At 35.6% G+C, this 15,747-nt stretch overlaps 9 non-coding genes across 9 annotated transcripts; all 9 read left to right on the forward strand.

Moving 5' to 3' along the window:
- Positions 1 to 481: 481 nt before the first annotated feature.
- TRNAD-GUC (transfer RNA aspartic acid (anticodon GUC)) lies at positions 482 to 553 on the forward strand. The gene has a single exon. It is a non-coding gene; the product is annotated as a tRNA-Asp (tRNA).
- A 636-nt stretch (positions 554 to 1,189) lies between these two features.
- Positions 1,190 to 1,261, forward strand: TRNAD-GUC (transfer RNA aspartic acid (anticodon GUC)). Its single transcript has one exon. It is a non-coding gene; the product is annotated as a tRNA-Asp (tRNA).
- A 1,336-nt stretch (positions 1,262 to 2,597) lies between these two features.
- TRNAD-GUC (transfer RNA aspartic acid (anticodon GUC)) lies at positions 2,598 to 2,669 on the forward strand. The gene has a single exon. It is a non-coding gene; the product is annotated as a tRNA-Asp (tRNA).
- Positions 2,670 to 3,297: 628 nt separating this feature from the next.
- On the forward strand, positions 3,298 to 3,369 carry TRNAD-GUC (transfer RNA aspartic acid (anticodon GUC)). The gene has a single exon. It is a non-coding gene; the product is annotated as a tRNA-Asp (tRNA).
- A 1,330-nt stretch (positions 3,370 to 4,699) lies between these two features.
- On the forward strand, positions 4,700 to 4,771 carry TRNAD-GUC (transfer RNA aspartic acid (anticodon GUC)). The gene has a single exon. It is a non-coding gene; the product is annotated as a tRNA-Asp (tRNA).
- Positions 4,772 to 5,407: 636 nt separating this feature from the next.
- On the forward strand, positions 5,408 to 5,479 carry TRNAD-GUC (transfer RNA aspartic acid (anticodon GUC)). Its single transcript has one exon. It is a non-coding gene; the product is annotated as a tRNA-Asp (tRNA).
- A 628-nt stretch (positions 5,480 to 6,107) lies between these two features.
- On the forward strand, positions 6,108 to 6,179 carry TRNAD-GUC (transfer RNA aspartic acid (anticodon GUC)). The gene has a single exon. It is a non-coding gene; the product is annotated as a tRNA-Asp (tRNA).
- Positions 6,180 to 8,913: 2,734 nt separating this feature from the next.
- On the forward strand, positions 8,914 to 8,985 carry TRNAD-GUC (transfer RNA aspartic acid (anticodon GUC)). Its single transcript has one exon. It is a non-coding gene; the product is annotated as a tRNA-Asp (tRNA).
- Positions 8,986 to 11,019: 2,034 nt separating this feature from the next.
- On the forward strand, positions 11,020 to 11,091 carry TRNAD-GUC (transfer RNA aspartic acid (anticodon GUC)). Its single transcript has one exon. It is a non-coding gene; the product is annotated as a tRNA-Asp (tRNA).
- Positions 11,092 to 15,747: the final 4,656 nt, after the last annotated feature.

Raw genomic sequence — 15,747 nt, forward strand, 5'->3', positions numbered from 1 at the left:
TAACTGAAATTCAGAATATGCTCTGAATATTTCAATATGCACAGGCGTACCATCAAAAACACTTTACATCTGCATTCTCTTGGAAAATGAGATGAAGCAGTGGTGAATCCTAGGCTGCTGTTCCACTCGATTGGCAAAATTTACAAGTAGAATGACTGCTTTTGGTTAGTAGTGACCCCTGGTGGCTAATAGTTATAAGCTGCAAATGGTAAAGTGAGCTGATTATATAGATATATATATATATTGATAGTTAGAAAGATAGCCAGATAGACAGATCGATAGATAGATATTTATTTCAATTAAATAATTTCTTGATAAAACTGATTGTTTTTGGCTAGGAATTTCTGTATTGTAATATTTAGGAAAAAAGATTACTTGTCCTAACCAAAAGCAGCAAATCTGCCTATTACAATACTGTGAATTGATCGAGGGTATGCCTTAACCGCAAGGAGGTGAGCACTGTTTAACTGATGCCAATAAGTCCTCGTTAGTATAGTGGTCCGTATCCCCGCCTGTCACGCGGGAGACCGGGGTTCAATTCCCCGACGGGGAGGCGATTCCTTTTATTCACACAATTAAATAAAATTATGTACTTTTTAACATTGTAAAATATATCTGTCATTATCCTTGCCTATTCCGATTGAGAAAAAAGGTTGAATTCACCAATGGACAAAATGCTTACTGATGTATTAACTGAAATTCATAATATGCTCTGAATATTTCAATATGCACAGGCGTACCATCAAAAACACTTTACATCTGCATTCTCTTGGAAAATTAGATGAAGCAGTGGTGAATCCTAGGCTGCTGTTCCACTCGATTGGCACAATTTACAAGTAGAATGACTGCTTTTGGTTAGTAGTGACCCCTGGTGGCTAATAGTTATAAGCTGCAAATGGTAAAGTGAGCTGATTATATAGATATATATATATATATATATAAATATATATATTGATAGTTAGAAAGATAGCTAGATAGACAGATCGATAGATAGATATTTATTTCAATGAAATAATTTCTTGATAATACTGATTGTTTTTGGCTAGGAAGTTCTGTATTGAAATATTTAGGAAAAAAGATTACTTGTCCTAACGAAAAGCAGCAAATCTGCCTATTACAATACAGTGAATTGATCGATGGTATGCCTTAACCCCAAGGAGGTGAGCACTGTTTAACTGATGCCATAAAGTCCTCGTTAGTATAGTGGTTAGTATCCCCGCCTGTCACGCGGGAGACCGGGGTTCAATTCCCCGATGGGGAGGCGATTCCTTTTATTCACACAATTAAATAAAATGATGTACTTTTTAACATTGTAAAATATATCTGTCATTATCCTTGCCTATTCCGATTGAGAAAAAAGGTTGAATTCACCGATGGCCAAAATGCTTACTGATGTGTTAACTGAAATTCAGAATATGCTCTGAATATTTCAATATGCACAGGCGTACCATCAAAAACACTTTACATCTGCATTCTCTTGGAAAATGAGATGAAGCAGTGGTGAATCCTAGGCTGCTGTTCCACTCGATTGGCAAAATTTACAAGTAGAATGACTGCTTTTGGTTAGTAGTGACCCCTGGTGGCTAATAGTTATAAGCTGCAAATGGTAAAGTGAGCTGATTATATAGATATATATATATATAAATATATATATTGATAGTTAAGAAAGATAGCCAGATAGACAGATCGATAGATAGATATTTATTTCAATGAAATAATTTCTTGATAAAACTGATTGTTTTTGGCTAGGAATTTCTGTATTGTAATATTTAGGAAAAAAGATTACTTGTCCTAACCAAAAGCAGCAAATCTGCCTATTACAATACTGTGAATTGATCGAGGGTATGCCTTAACCGCAAGGAGGTGAGCACTGTTTAACTGATGCCAATAAGTCCTCGTTAGTATAGTGGTCCGTATCCCCGCCTGTCACGCGGGAGACCGGGTTCAATTCCCCGACGGGGAGGCGATTCCTTTTATTCACACAATTAAATAAAATTATGTACTTTTTAACATTGTAAAATATATCTGTCATTATCCTTGCCTATTCCGATTGAGAAAAAAGGTTGAATTCACCGATGGACAAAATGCTTACTGATGTATTAACTGAAATTCATAATATGCTCTGAATATTTCAATATGCACAGGCGTACCATCAAAAACACTTTACATCTGCATTCTCTTGGAAAATGAGATGAAGCAGTGGTGAATCCTAGGCTGCTGTTCCACTCGATTGGCACAATTTACAAGTAGAATGACTGCTTTTGGTTAGTAGTGACCCCTGGTGGCTAATAGTTATAAGCTGCAAATGGTAAAGTGAGCTGATTATATAGATATATATATATATATATAAATATATATATTGATAGTTAGAAAGATAGCTAGATAGACAGATCGATAGATAGATATTTATTTCAATGAAATAATTTCTTGATAATACTGATTGTTTTTGGCTAGGAATTTCTGTATTGAAATATTTAGGAAAAAAGATTACTTGTCCTAACGAAAAGCAGCAAATCTGCCTATTACAATACAGTGAATTGATCGATGGTATGCCTTAACCCCAAGGAGGTGAGCAGTGTTTAACTGATGCCATAAAGTCCTCGTTAGTATAGTGGTTAGTATCCCCGCCTGTCACGCGGGAGACCGGGGTTCAATTCCCCGACGGGGAGGCGATTCCTTTTATTCACACAATTAAATAAAATGATGTACTTTTTAACATTGTAAAATATATCTGTCATTATCCTTGCCTATTCCGATTGAGAAAAAAGGTTGAATTCACCGATGGACAAAATGCTTACTGATGTGTTAACTGAAATTCATAATATGCTCTGAATATTTCAATATGCACAGGCGTACCATCAAAAACACTTTACATCTGCATTCTCTTGGAAAATGAGATGAAGCAGTGGTGAATCCTAGGCTGCTGTTCCACTCGATTGGCACAATTTACAAGTAGAATGACTGCTTTTGGTTAGTAGTGACCCCTGGTGGCTAATAGTTATAAGCTGCAAATGGTAAAGTGAGCTGATTATATAGATATATATATATAAATATATATATTGATAGTTAGAAAGATAGCTAGATAGACAGATCGATAGATAGATATTTATTTAAATGAAATAATTTCTTGATAATACTGATTGTTTTTGGCTAGGAATTTCTGTATTGAAATATTTAGGAAAAAAGATGACTTGTCCTAACCAAAAGCAGCAAATCTGCCAATTACAATACTGTGAATTGATCAAGGGTATGCCTTACCCCCAAGGAGGTGAGCACTGTTTAACTGATGCCAATAAGTCCTCGTTAGTATAGTGGTCAGTATCCCCGCCTGTCACGCGGGAGACCGGGGTTCAATTCCCCGACGGGGAGGCGATTCCTTTTATTCACACAATTAAATAAAATGATGTACTTTTTAACATTGTAAAATATATCTGTCATTATCCTTGCCTATTCCGATTGAGAAAAAAGGTTGAATTCACCGATGGACAAAATGCTTACTGATGTGTTAACTGAAATTCATAATATGCTCTGAATATTTCAATATGCACAGGCGTACCATCAAAAACACTTTACATCTGCATTCTCTTGGAAAATTAGATGAAGCAGTGGTGAATCCTAGGCTGCTGTTCCACTCGATTGGCACAATTTACAAGTAGAATGACTGCTTTTGGTTAGTAGTGACCCCTGGTGGCTAATAGTTATAAGCTGCAAATGGTAAAGTGAGCTGATTATATAGATATATATATATAAATATATATATTGATAGTTAGAAAGATAGCCAGATAGACAGATCGATAGATAGATATTTATTTCAATGAAATAATTTCTTGATAATACTGATTGTTTTTGGCTAGGAATTTCTGTATTGAAATATTTAGGAAAAAAGATGACTTGTCCTAACCAAAAGCAGCACATCTGCCTATTACAATACTGTGAATTGATCAAGGGTATGCCTTACTCCCAAGGAGGTGAGCACTGTTTAACTGATGCCAATAAGTCCTCATTAGTATAGTGGTCAGTATCCCCGCCTGTCACGCGGGAGACCGGGGTTCAATTCCCAGACGGGGAGGCGATTCCTTTTATTCACATAATTAAATAAAATGATGAACTTTCTAACATTGTAAAATATATCTGTCATTATCCTTGCCTATTCCGATTGAGAAAAAAGGTTGAATTCACTGATGAACAAAATGCTTACTGATGTGTTAACTGAAATTCATAATATGCTCTGAATATTTCAATATGCACAGGCGTACCATCAAAAACACTTTACATCTGCATTCTCTTGGAAAATGAGATGAAGCAGTGGTGAATCCTAGGCTGCTGTTCCACTCGATTGGCAAAATTTACAAGTAGAATGACTGCTTTTGGTTAGTAGTGACCCCTGGTGGCTAATAGTTATAAGCTGCAAATGGTAAAGTGAGCTGATTATATAGATATATATATATATAAATATATATATTGATAGTTAGAAAGATAGCCAGATAGACAGATCGATAGATAGATATTTATTTCAATGAAATAATTTCTTGATAAAACTGATTGTTTTTGGCTAGGAATTTCTGTATTGTAATATTTAGGAAAAAAGATTACTTGTCCTAACCAAAAGCAGCAAATCTGCCTATTACAATACTGTGAATTGATCGAGGGTATGCCTTAACCGCAAGGAGGTGAGCACTGTTTAACTGATGCCAATAAGTCCTCGTTAGTATAGTGGTCCGTATCCCCGCCTGTCACGCGGGAGACCGGGGTTCAATTCCCCGACGGGGAGGCGATTCCTTTTATTCACACAATTAAATAAAATTATGTACTTTTTAACATTGTAAAATATATCTGTCATTATCCTTGCCTATTCCAATTGAGAAAAAAGGTTGAATTCACCGATGGACAAAATGCTTACTGATGTATTAACTGAAATTCATAATATGCTCTGAATATTTCAATATGCACAGGCGTACCATCAAAAACACTTTACATCTGCATTCTCTTGGAAAATTAGATGAAGCAGTGGTGAATCCTAGGCTGCTGTTCCACTCGATTGGCACAATTTACAAGTAGAATGATTGCTTTTGGTTAGTAGTGACCCCTGGTGGCTAATAGTTATAAGCTGCAAATGGTAAAGTGAGCTGATTATATAGATATATATATATATATATATAAATATATATATTGATAGTTAGAAAGATAGCTAGATAGACAGATCGATAGATAGATATTTATTTCAATGAAATAATTTCTTGATAATACTGATTGTTTTTGGCTAGGAATTTCTGTATTGAAATATTTAGGAAAAAAGATTACTTGTCCTAACGAAAAGCAGCAAATCTGCCAATTACAATACAGTGAATTGATCGATGGTATGCCTTAACCCCAAGGAGGTGAGCACTGTTTAACTGATGCCATAAAGTCCTCGTTAGTATAGTGGTTAGTATCCCCGCCTGTCACGCGGGAGACCGGGGTTCAATTCCCCGACGGGGAGGCGATTCCTTTTATTCACACAATTAAATAAAATGATGTACTTTTTAACATTGTAAAATATATCTGTCATTATCCTTGCCTATTCCGATTGAGAAAAAAGGTTGAATTCACCGATGGACAAAATGCTTACTGATGTGTTAACTGAAATTCATAATATGCTCTGAATATTTCAATATGCACAGGCGTACCATCAAAAACACTTTACATCTGCATTCTCTTGGAAAATGAGATGAAGCAGTGGTGAATCCTAGGCTGCTGTTCCACTCGATTGGCACAATTTACAAGTAGAATGACTGCTTTTGGTTAGTAGTGACCCCTGGTGGCTAATAGTTATAAGCTGCAAATGGTAAAGTGAGCTGATTATATAGATATATATATATAAATATATATATTGATAGTTAGAAAGATAGCTAGATAGACAGATCGATAGATAGATATTTATTTAAATGAAATAATTTCTTGATAATACTGATTGTTTTTGGCTAGGAATTTCTGTATTGAAATATTTAGGAAAAAAGATGACTTGTCCTAACCAAAAGCAGCAAATCTGCCAATTACAATACTGTGAATTGATCAAGGGTATGCCTTACCCCCAAGGAGGTGAGCACTGTTTAACTGATGCCAATAAGTCCTCGTTAGTATAGTGGTCAGTATCCCCGCCTGTCACGCGGGAGACCGGGGTTCAATTCCCCGACGGGGAGGCTATTCCTTTTATTCATACAATTAAATAAAATGATGTACTTTCTAACATTGTAAAATATATCTGTCATTATCCTTGCCTATTCCGATTGAGAAAAAAGGTTGAATTCACCGATGGACAAAATGCTTACTGATGTGTTAACTGAAATTCATAATATGCTCTGAATATTTCAATATGCACAGGCGTACCATCAAAAACACTTTACATCTGCATTCTCTTGGAAAATGAGATGAAGCAGTGGTGAATCCTAGGCTGCTGTTCCACTCGATTGGCACAATTTACAAGTAGAATGACTGCTTTTGGTTAGTAGTGACCCCTGGTGGCTAATAGTTATAAGCTGCAAATGGTAAAGTGAGCTGATTATATAGATATATATATATAACTATATATATTGATAGTTAGAAAGATAGCTAGATAGACAGATCGATAGATAGATATTTATTTAAATGAAATAATTTCTTGATAATACTGATTGTTTTTGGCTAGGAATTTCTGTATTGAAATATTTAGGAAAAAAGATGACTTGTCCTAACCAAAAGCAGAAAATCTGCCTATTACAATACTGTGAATTGATCGAGGGTTTGCCTTAACCCCAAGGAGGTGAGCACTGTTTAACTGATGTCAATAAGTCCTCGTTAGTATAGTGGTCAGTATCCCCGCCTGTCACTCGGGAGACCGGGGTTCAATTCCCCGACATGGAGGCGATTCCTTTTATTCACACAATTAAATAAAATGATGTACTTTCTAACATTGTAAAATATATCTGTCATTATCCTTGCCTATTCCGATTGAGAAAAAAGGTTGAATTCACTGATGGCCAAAATGCTTACTGATGTGTTAACTGAAATTCAGAATATGCTCTGAATATTTCAATATGCACAGGCGTACCATCAAAAACACTTTACATCTGCATTCTCTTGGAAAATGAGATGAAGCAGTGGTGAATCCTAGGCTGCTGTTACACTCGATTGGCACAATTTACAAGTAGAATGACTGCTTTTGGTTAGTAGTGACCCCTGGTGGCTAATAGTTATAAGCTGCAAATGGTAAAGTGAGCTGATTATATAGATATATATATATATAAATATATATATTGATAGTTAGAAAGATAGCCAGATAGACAGATCGATAGATAGATATTTATTTCAATGAAATAATTTCTTGATAAAACTGATTGTTTTTGGCTTGGAATTTCTGTATTGTAATATTTAGGAAAAAAGATTACTTGTCCTAACGAAAAGCAGCAAATCTGCCTATTACAATACTGTGAATTGATCGATGGTATGCCTTAACCCCAAGGAGGTGAGCACTGTTTAACTGATGCCATAAAGTCCTCGTTAGTATAGTGGTTACTATCCCCGCCTGTCACGCGGGAGACCGGGGTTCAATTCCCCGACGGGGAGGCGATTCCTTTTATTCACACAATTAAATAAAATGATGTACTTTTTAACATTGTAAAATATATCTGTCATTATCCTTGCCTATTCCGATTGAGAAAAAAGGTTGAATTCACCGATGGACAAAATGCTTACTGATGTGTTAACTGAAGTTCATAATATGCTCTGAATATTTCAATATGCACAGGCGTACCATCAAAAACACTTTACATCTGCATTCTCTTGGAAAATGAGATGAAGCAGTGGTGAATCCTAGGCTGCTGTTCCACTCGATTGGCACAATTTACAAGTAGAATGACTGCTTTTGGTTAGTAGTGACCCCTGGTGGCTAATAGTTATAAGCTGCAAATGGTAAAGTGAGCTGATTATATAGATATATATATATATAAATATATATATTGATAGTTAGAAAGATAGCTAGATAGACAGATCGATAGATAGATATTTATTTCAATGAAATAATTTCTTGATAATACTGATTGTTTTTGGCTAGGAATTTCTGTATTGAAATATTTAGGAAAAAAGATGACTTGTCCTAACCAAAAGCAGCACATCTGCCTATTACAATACTGTGAATTGATCGAGGGTATGCCTTAACCCCAAGGAGGTGAGCACTGTTTAACTGATGTCAAGAAGTCCTCGTTAGTATAGTGGTCAGTATCACCGCCTGTCACGCGGGAGACCGGGGTTCAATTGCCCGACAGGGAGGCGATTCCTTTTATTCACACAATTAAATAAAATGATGTACTTTCTAACATTGTAAAATATATCTGTCATTATCCTTGCCTATTCCGATTGAGAAAAAAGGTTGAATTCACCGATGGACAAAATGCTTACTGATGTGTTAACTGAAATTCATAATATGCTCTGAATATTTCAATATGCACAGGCGTACCATCAAAAACACTTTACATCTGCATTCTCTTGGAAAATGAGATGAAGCAGTGGTGAATCCTAGGCTGCTGTTCCACTCGATTGGCACAATTTACAAGTAGAATGACTGCTTTTAGTTAGTAGTGACCCCTGGTGGCTAATAGTTATAAGCTGCAAATGATAAAGTGAGCTGATTATATAGATATAGATATATATAAATATATATATTGATAGTTAGAAAGATAGCCAGATAGACAGATCGATAGATAGATATTTATTTCAATGAAATAATTTCTTGATAATACTGATTGTTTTTGGCTAGGAATTTCTGTATTGAAATATTTAGGAAAAAAGATGACTTGTCCTAACCAAAAGCAGCAAATCTGCCTATTACAATACTGTGAATTGATCGAGGGTATGCCTTAACCCCAAGGAGGTGAGCACTGTTTAACTGATGTCAATAAGTCCTCGTTAGTATAGTGGTCAGTATCCCCGCCTGTCACGCGGGAGACCGGGGTTCAATTCCCCGACAGGGAGGCGATTCCTTTTATTCACACAATTAAATAAAATAATGTACTTTCTAACATTGTAAAATATATCTGTCATTATCCTTGCCTATTCAGATTGAGAAAAAAGGTTGAATTCACTGATGGCCAAAATGCTTACTGATGTGTTAACTGAAATTCAGAATATGCTCTGAATATTTCAATATGCACAGGCGTACCATCAAAAACACTTTACATCTGCATTCTCTTGGAAAATGAGATGAAGCAGTGGTGAATCCTAGGCTGCTGTTACACTCGATTGGCACAATTTACAAGTAGAATGACTGCTTTTGGTTAGTAGTGACCCCTGGTGGCTAATAGTTATAAGCTGCAAATGGTAAAGTGAGCTGATTATATAGATATATATATATATAAATATATATATTGATAGTTAGAAAGATAGCCAGATAGACAGATCGATAGATAGATATTTATTTCAATGAAATAATTTCTTGATAAAACTGATTGTTTTTGGCTAGGAATTTCTGTATTGTAATATTTAGGAAAAAAGATTACTTGTCCTAACGAAAAGCAGCAAATCTGCCTATTACAATACTGTGAATTGATCGATGGTATGCCTTAACCCCAAGGAGGTGAGCACTGTTTAACTGATGCCATAAAGTCCTCGTTAGTATAGTGGTTAGTATCCCCGCCTGTCACGCGGGAGACCGGGGTTCAATTACCCGACGGGGAGGTGATTCCTTTTATTCACACAATTAAATAAAATGATGTACTTTCTAACATTGTAAAATATATCTGTCATTATCCTTGCCTATTCCGATTGAGAAAAAAGGTTGAATTCACCGATGGACAAAATGCTTACTGATGTGTTAACTGAAATTCATAATATGCTCTGAATATTTCAATATGCACAGGTGTACCATCAAAAACACTTTACATCTGCATTCTCTTGGAAAATGAGATGAAGCAGTGGTGAATCCTAGGCTGCTGTTCCACTCGATTGGCACAATTTACAAGTAGAATGACTGCTTTTAGTTAGTAGTGACCCCTGGTGGCTAATAGTTATAAGCTGCAAATGATAAAGTGAGCTGATTATATAGATATAGATATATATAAATATATATATTGATAGTTAGAAAGATAGCCAGATAGACAGATCGATAGATAGATATTTATTTCAATGAAATAATTTCTTGATAATACTGATTGTTTTTGGCTAGGAATTTCTGTATTGAAATATTTAGGAAAAAAGATGACTTGTCCTAACCAAAAGCAGCAAATCTGCCTATTACAATACTGTGAATTGATCGAGGGTATGCCTTAACCCCAAGGAGGTGAGCACTGTTTAACTGATGTCAATAAGTCCTCGTTAGTATAGTGGTCAGTATCCCCGCCTGTCACGCGGGAGACCGGGGTTCAATTCCCCGGCAGGGAGGCGATTCCTTTTATTCACACAATTAAATAAAATAATGTACTTTCTAACATTGTAAAATATATCTGTCATTATCCTTGCCTATTCCGATTGAGAAAAAAGGTTGAATTCACTGATGGCCAAAATGCTTACTGATGTGTTAACTGAAATTCAGAATATGCTCTGAATATTTCAATATGCACAGGCGTACCATCAAAAACACTTTACATCTGCATTCTCTTGGAAAATGAGATGAAGCAGTGGTGAATCCTAGGCTGCTGTTACACTCGATTGGCACAATTTACAAGTAGAATGACTGCTTTTGGTTAGTAGTGACCCCTGGTGGCTAATAGTTATAAGCTGCAAATGGTAAAGTGAGCTGATTATATAGATATATATATATATAAATATATATATTGATAGTTAGAAAGATAGCCAGATAGACAGATCGATAGATAGATATTTATTTCAATGAAATTATTTCTTGATAAAACTGATTGTTTTTGGCTAGGAATTTCTGTATTGTAATATTTAGGAAAAAAGATTATTTGTCCTAACGAAAAGCAGCAAATCTGCCTATTACAATACTGTGAATTGATCGATGGTATGCCTTAACCCCAAGGAGGTGAGCACTGTTTAACTGATGCCAATATGTCCTCGTTAGTATAGTGGTCAGTATCCCCGCCTGTCACGTGGGAGACCGGGGTTCAATTCCCCGACGGGGAGGCTATTCCTTTTATTCACACAATTAAATAAAATGATGTACTTTCTAACATTGTAAAATATATCTGTCATTATCCTTGCCTATTCCGATTGAGAAAAAAGGTTGAATTCACCGATGGACAAAATGCTTACTGATGTGTTAACTGAAATTCATAATATGCTCTGAATATTTCAATATGCACAGGCGTACCATCAAAAACACTTTACATCTGCATTCTCTTGGAAAATGAGATGAAGCAGTGGTGAATCCTAGGCTGCTGTTCCACTCGATTGGCACAATTTACAAGTAGAATGACTGCTTTTAGTTAGTAGTGACCCCTGGTGGCTAATAGTTATAAGCTGCAAATGATAAAGTGAGCTGATTATATAGATATAGATATATATAAATATATATATTGATAGTTAGAAAGATAGCCAGATAGACAGATCGATAGATAGATATTTATTTCAATGAAATAATTTCTTGATAATACTGATTGTTTTTGGCTAGGAATTTCTGTATTGAAATATTTAGGAAAAAAGATGACTTGTCCTAACCAAAAGCAGCAAATCTGCCTATTACAATACTGTGAATTGATCGAGGGTATGCCTTAACCCCAAGGAGGTGAGCACTGTTTAACTGATGCCAATAAGTCCTCGTTAGTATTGTGGTCAGTATCCCCGCTTGTCACGCAGGAGACCGGGTTTTGATTCCCCGATGGGGAGGCGATTCCTTTTATTCACACAATTAAATAAAATGATGAACTTTCTAACATTGTAAAATATATCTGTCATTATCCTTGCCTATTCCGATTGAGAAAAAAGTTTGAATTCAGTGATGGCCAAAATGCTTACTGATGTGTTAACTGAAATTCATAATATGCTCTGAATATTTCAATATGCACAGGCGTACCATCAAAAACACTTTACATCTGCATTCTCTTGGAAAATGAGATGAAGCAGTGGTGAATCCTAGGCTGCTGTTCCACTCGATTGGCACAATTTACAAGTAGAATGACTGCTTTTGGTTAGTAGTGACCCCTGGTGGCTAATAGTTATAAGCTGCAAATGGTAAAGTGAGCTGATTATATAGATATATATATATATAAATATATATATTGATAGTTAGAAAGATAGCTAGATAGACAGATCGATAGATAGATATTTATTTCAATGAAATAATTTCTTGATAAAACTGATTGTTTTTGGCTAGGAATTTCTGTATTGTAATATTTAGGAAAAAAGATTTCTTGTCCTAACGAAAAGCAGCAAATCTGCCTATTACAATACTGTGAATTGATCGAGGGTATGCCTTAACCCCAAGGAGGTGAGCACTGTTTAATTGATGTCAATAAGTCCTCGTTAGTATAGTGGTCAGTATCCCCGCCTGTTACATGGGAGACCGGGGTTCAATTCCCCGACAGTTAGGCGATTCCATTTATTCACACAATTAAATTAAATGATGTACTTTCTAACATTGTAAAATATATCTGTCATTATCCTTGCCTATTCCGATTGAGAAAAAAGGTTGAATTCACTGATGGCCAAAATGCTTACTGATGTTTTAACTGAAATTCAGAATATGCTCTGAATATTTCAATATGCACAGGCGTACCATCAAAAACACTTTACATCTGCATTCTCTTGGAAAATGAGATGAAGCAGTGGTGAATCCTAGGCTGCTGTTCCACTCGATTGGCACAATTTACAAGTAGAATGACTGCTTTTGGTTAGTAGTGACCCCTGGTGGCTAATAGTTATAAGCTGCAAATGGTAAAGTGAGCTGATTATATAGATATATATATATATATAAATATATATATTGATAGTTAGAAAGATAGCCAGATAGACAGATCGATAGATAGATATTTATTTCAATGAAATAATTTCTTGATAAAACTGATTGTTTTTGGCTAGGAATTTCTGTATTGTAGTATTTAGGAAAAAAGATTACTTGTCCTAACCAAAAGCAGCAAATCTGCCTATTACAATACTGTGAATTGATCGAGGGTATGCCTAAACCCCAAGGAGGTGAGCACTGTTTAACTGATGTCAATAAATCCTTGTTAGTATAGTGGTCAGTATCCCCGCCTGTCACGTGGGAGACCGGGGTTCAATTCCCCCACGGGGAGGCTATTCCTTTTATTCACACAATTAAATAAAATGATGTACTTTCTAACATTGTAAAATATATCTGTCATTATCCTTGCCTATTCCCATTGAGAAAAAAAGGTTGAATTCACTGATGGCCAAAATGCTTACTGATGTTTTAACTGAAATTCAGAATATGCTCTGAATATTTCAATATGCACAGGCGTACCATCAAAAACACTTTACATCTGCATTCTCTTGGAAAATGAGATGAAGCAGTGGTGAATCCTAGGCTGCTGTTCCACTCGATTGGCACAATTTACAAGTAGAATGACTGCTTTTGGTTAGTAGTGACCCCTGGTGGCTAATAGTTATAAGCTGCAAATGGTAAAGTGAGCTGATTATATAGATATATAGATATATATATATAAATATATATATTGATAGTTAGAAAGATAGCTAGATAGACAGATCGATAGATAGATATTTATTTCAATGAAATCATTTCTTGATAATACTGATTGTTTTTGGCTAGGAATTTCTGTATTGAAATATTTAGGAAAAAAGATGACTTGTCCTAACCAAAAGCAGCAAATCTGCCTATTACAATACTGTGAATTGATCGAGGGTATGCCTTAACCCCAAGGAGGTGAGCACTGTTTAACTGATGCCAATATGTCCTCGTTAGTATAGTGGTCAGTATCCCCGCCTGTCACGTGGGAGACCGGGGTTCAATTCCCCCACGGGGAGGCTATTCCTTTTATTCACACAATTAAATAAAATGATGTACTTTCTAACATTGTAAAATATATCTGTCATTATCCTTGCCTATTCCGATTGAGAAAAAAGGTTGAATTCACCGATGGACAAAATGCTTACTGATGTGTTAACTGAAATTCAGAATATGCTCTGAATATTTCAATATGCACAGGCGTACCATCAAAAACACTTTACATCTGCATTCTCTTGGAAAATGAGATGAAGCAGTGGTGAATCCTAGGCTGCTGTTCCACTCGATTGGCACAATTTACAAGTAGAATGACTGCTTTTAGTTAGTAGTGACCCCTGGTGGCTAATAGTTATAAGCTGCAAATGGTAAAGTGAGCTGATTATATAGATATATATATATATAAATATATATATTGATAGTTAGAAAGATAGCTAGATAGACACATCGATAGATAGATATTTATTTCAATGAAATAATTTCTTGATAATACTGATTGTTTTTGGCAAGGAATTTCTGTATTGAAATATTTAGGAAAAAAGATGACTTGTCCTAACCAAAAGCAGCAAATCTGCCTATTACAATACTGTGAATTGATCGAGGGTATGCCTTAACCCCAAGGAGGTGAGCACTGTTTAACTGATGCCAATAAGTCCTCGTTAGTTTAGTGGTCAGTATCCCCGCCTGTCACGCGGGAGACCGGGTTTCGATTCCCCGATGGGGAGGCGATTCCTTTTATTCACACAATTAAATAAAATGATGAACTTTCTAACATTGTAAAATATATCTGTCATTATCCTTGCCTATTCCGATTGAGAAAAAAGGTTGAATTCACTGATGGACAAAATGCTTACTGATGTGTTAACTGAAATTCATAATATGCTCTGAATATTTCAATATGCACAGGCGTACCATCAAAAACACTTTACATCTGCATTCTCTTGGAAAATGAGATGAAGCAGTGGTGAATCCTAGGCTGCTGTTCCACTCGATTGGCACAATTTACAAGTAGAATGACTGCTTTTGGTTAGTAGTGACCCCTGGTGGCTAATAGTTATAAGCTGCAAATGGTAAAGTGAGCTGATTATATAGATATATATATATATAAATATATATATTGATAGTTAGAAAGATAGCTAGATAGACACATCGATAGATAGATATTTATTTCAATGAAATAATTTCTTTATAATACTGATTGTTTTTGGCAAGGAATTTCTGTATTGAAATATTTAGGAAAAAAGATGACTTGTCCTAACCAAAAGCAGCAAATCTGCCTATTACAATACTGTGAATTGATCGAGGGTATGCCTTAACCCCAAGGAGGTGAGCACTGTTTAACTGACGCCAATAAGTCCTAGTTAGTATAGTGGTCAGTATCCCCGCCTGTCACGCGGGAAACCGGGGTTCAATTCCCCGACGGGGAGGCGATTCCTTTTATTCACACAATTAAATAAAATGATGTACTTTTTAACATTGTAAAATATATCTGTCATTATCCTTGCCTATTCCGATTGAGAAAAAAGGTTGAATTCACCGATGGACAAAATGCTTACTGATGTGTTAACTGAAATTCATAATATGCTCTGAATATTTCAATATGCACAGGCGTACCATCAAAAACACTTTACATCTGCATTCTCTTGGAAAATGAGATGAAGCAGTGGTGAATCCTAGGCTGCTGTTCCACTCGATTGGCACAATTTACAAGTAGAATGACTGCTTTTGGTTAGTAGTGACCCTGGTGGCTAATAGTTATAAGCTGCAAATGGTAAAGTCAGCTGATTATATAGATATATATATATATATAACTATATATATTGATAGATAGAAAGATAGCCAGATAGACAGATCGATAGATA

The sequence above is a fragment of the Lissotriton helveticus genome, chromosome 1_2 (assembly GCF_964261635.1).
Source record: "Lissotriton helveticus chromosome 1_2, aLisHel1.1, whole genome shotgun sequence".
NCBI lineage: Eukaryota > Metazoa > Chordata > Amphibia > Caudata > Salamandridae > Lissotriton > Lissotriton helveticus.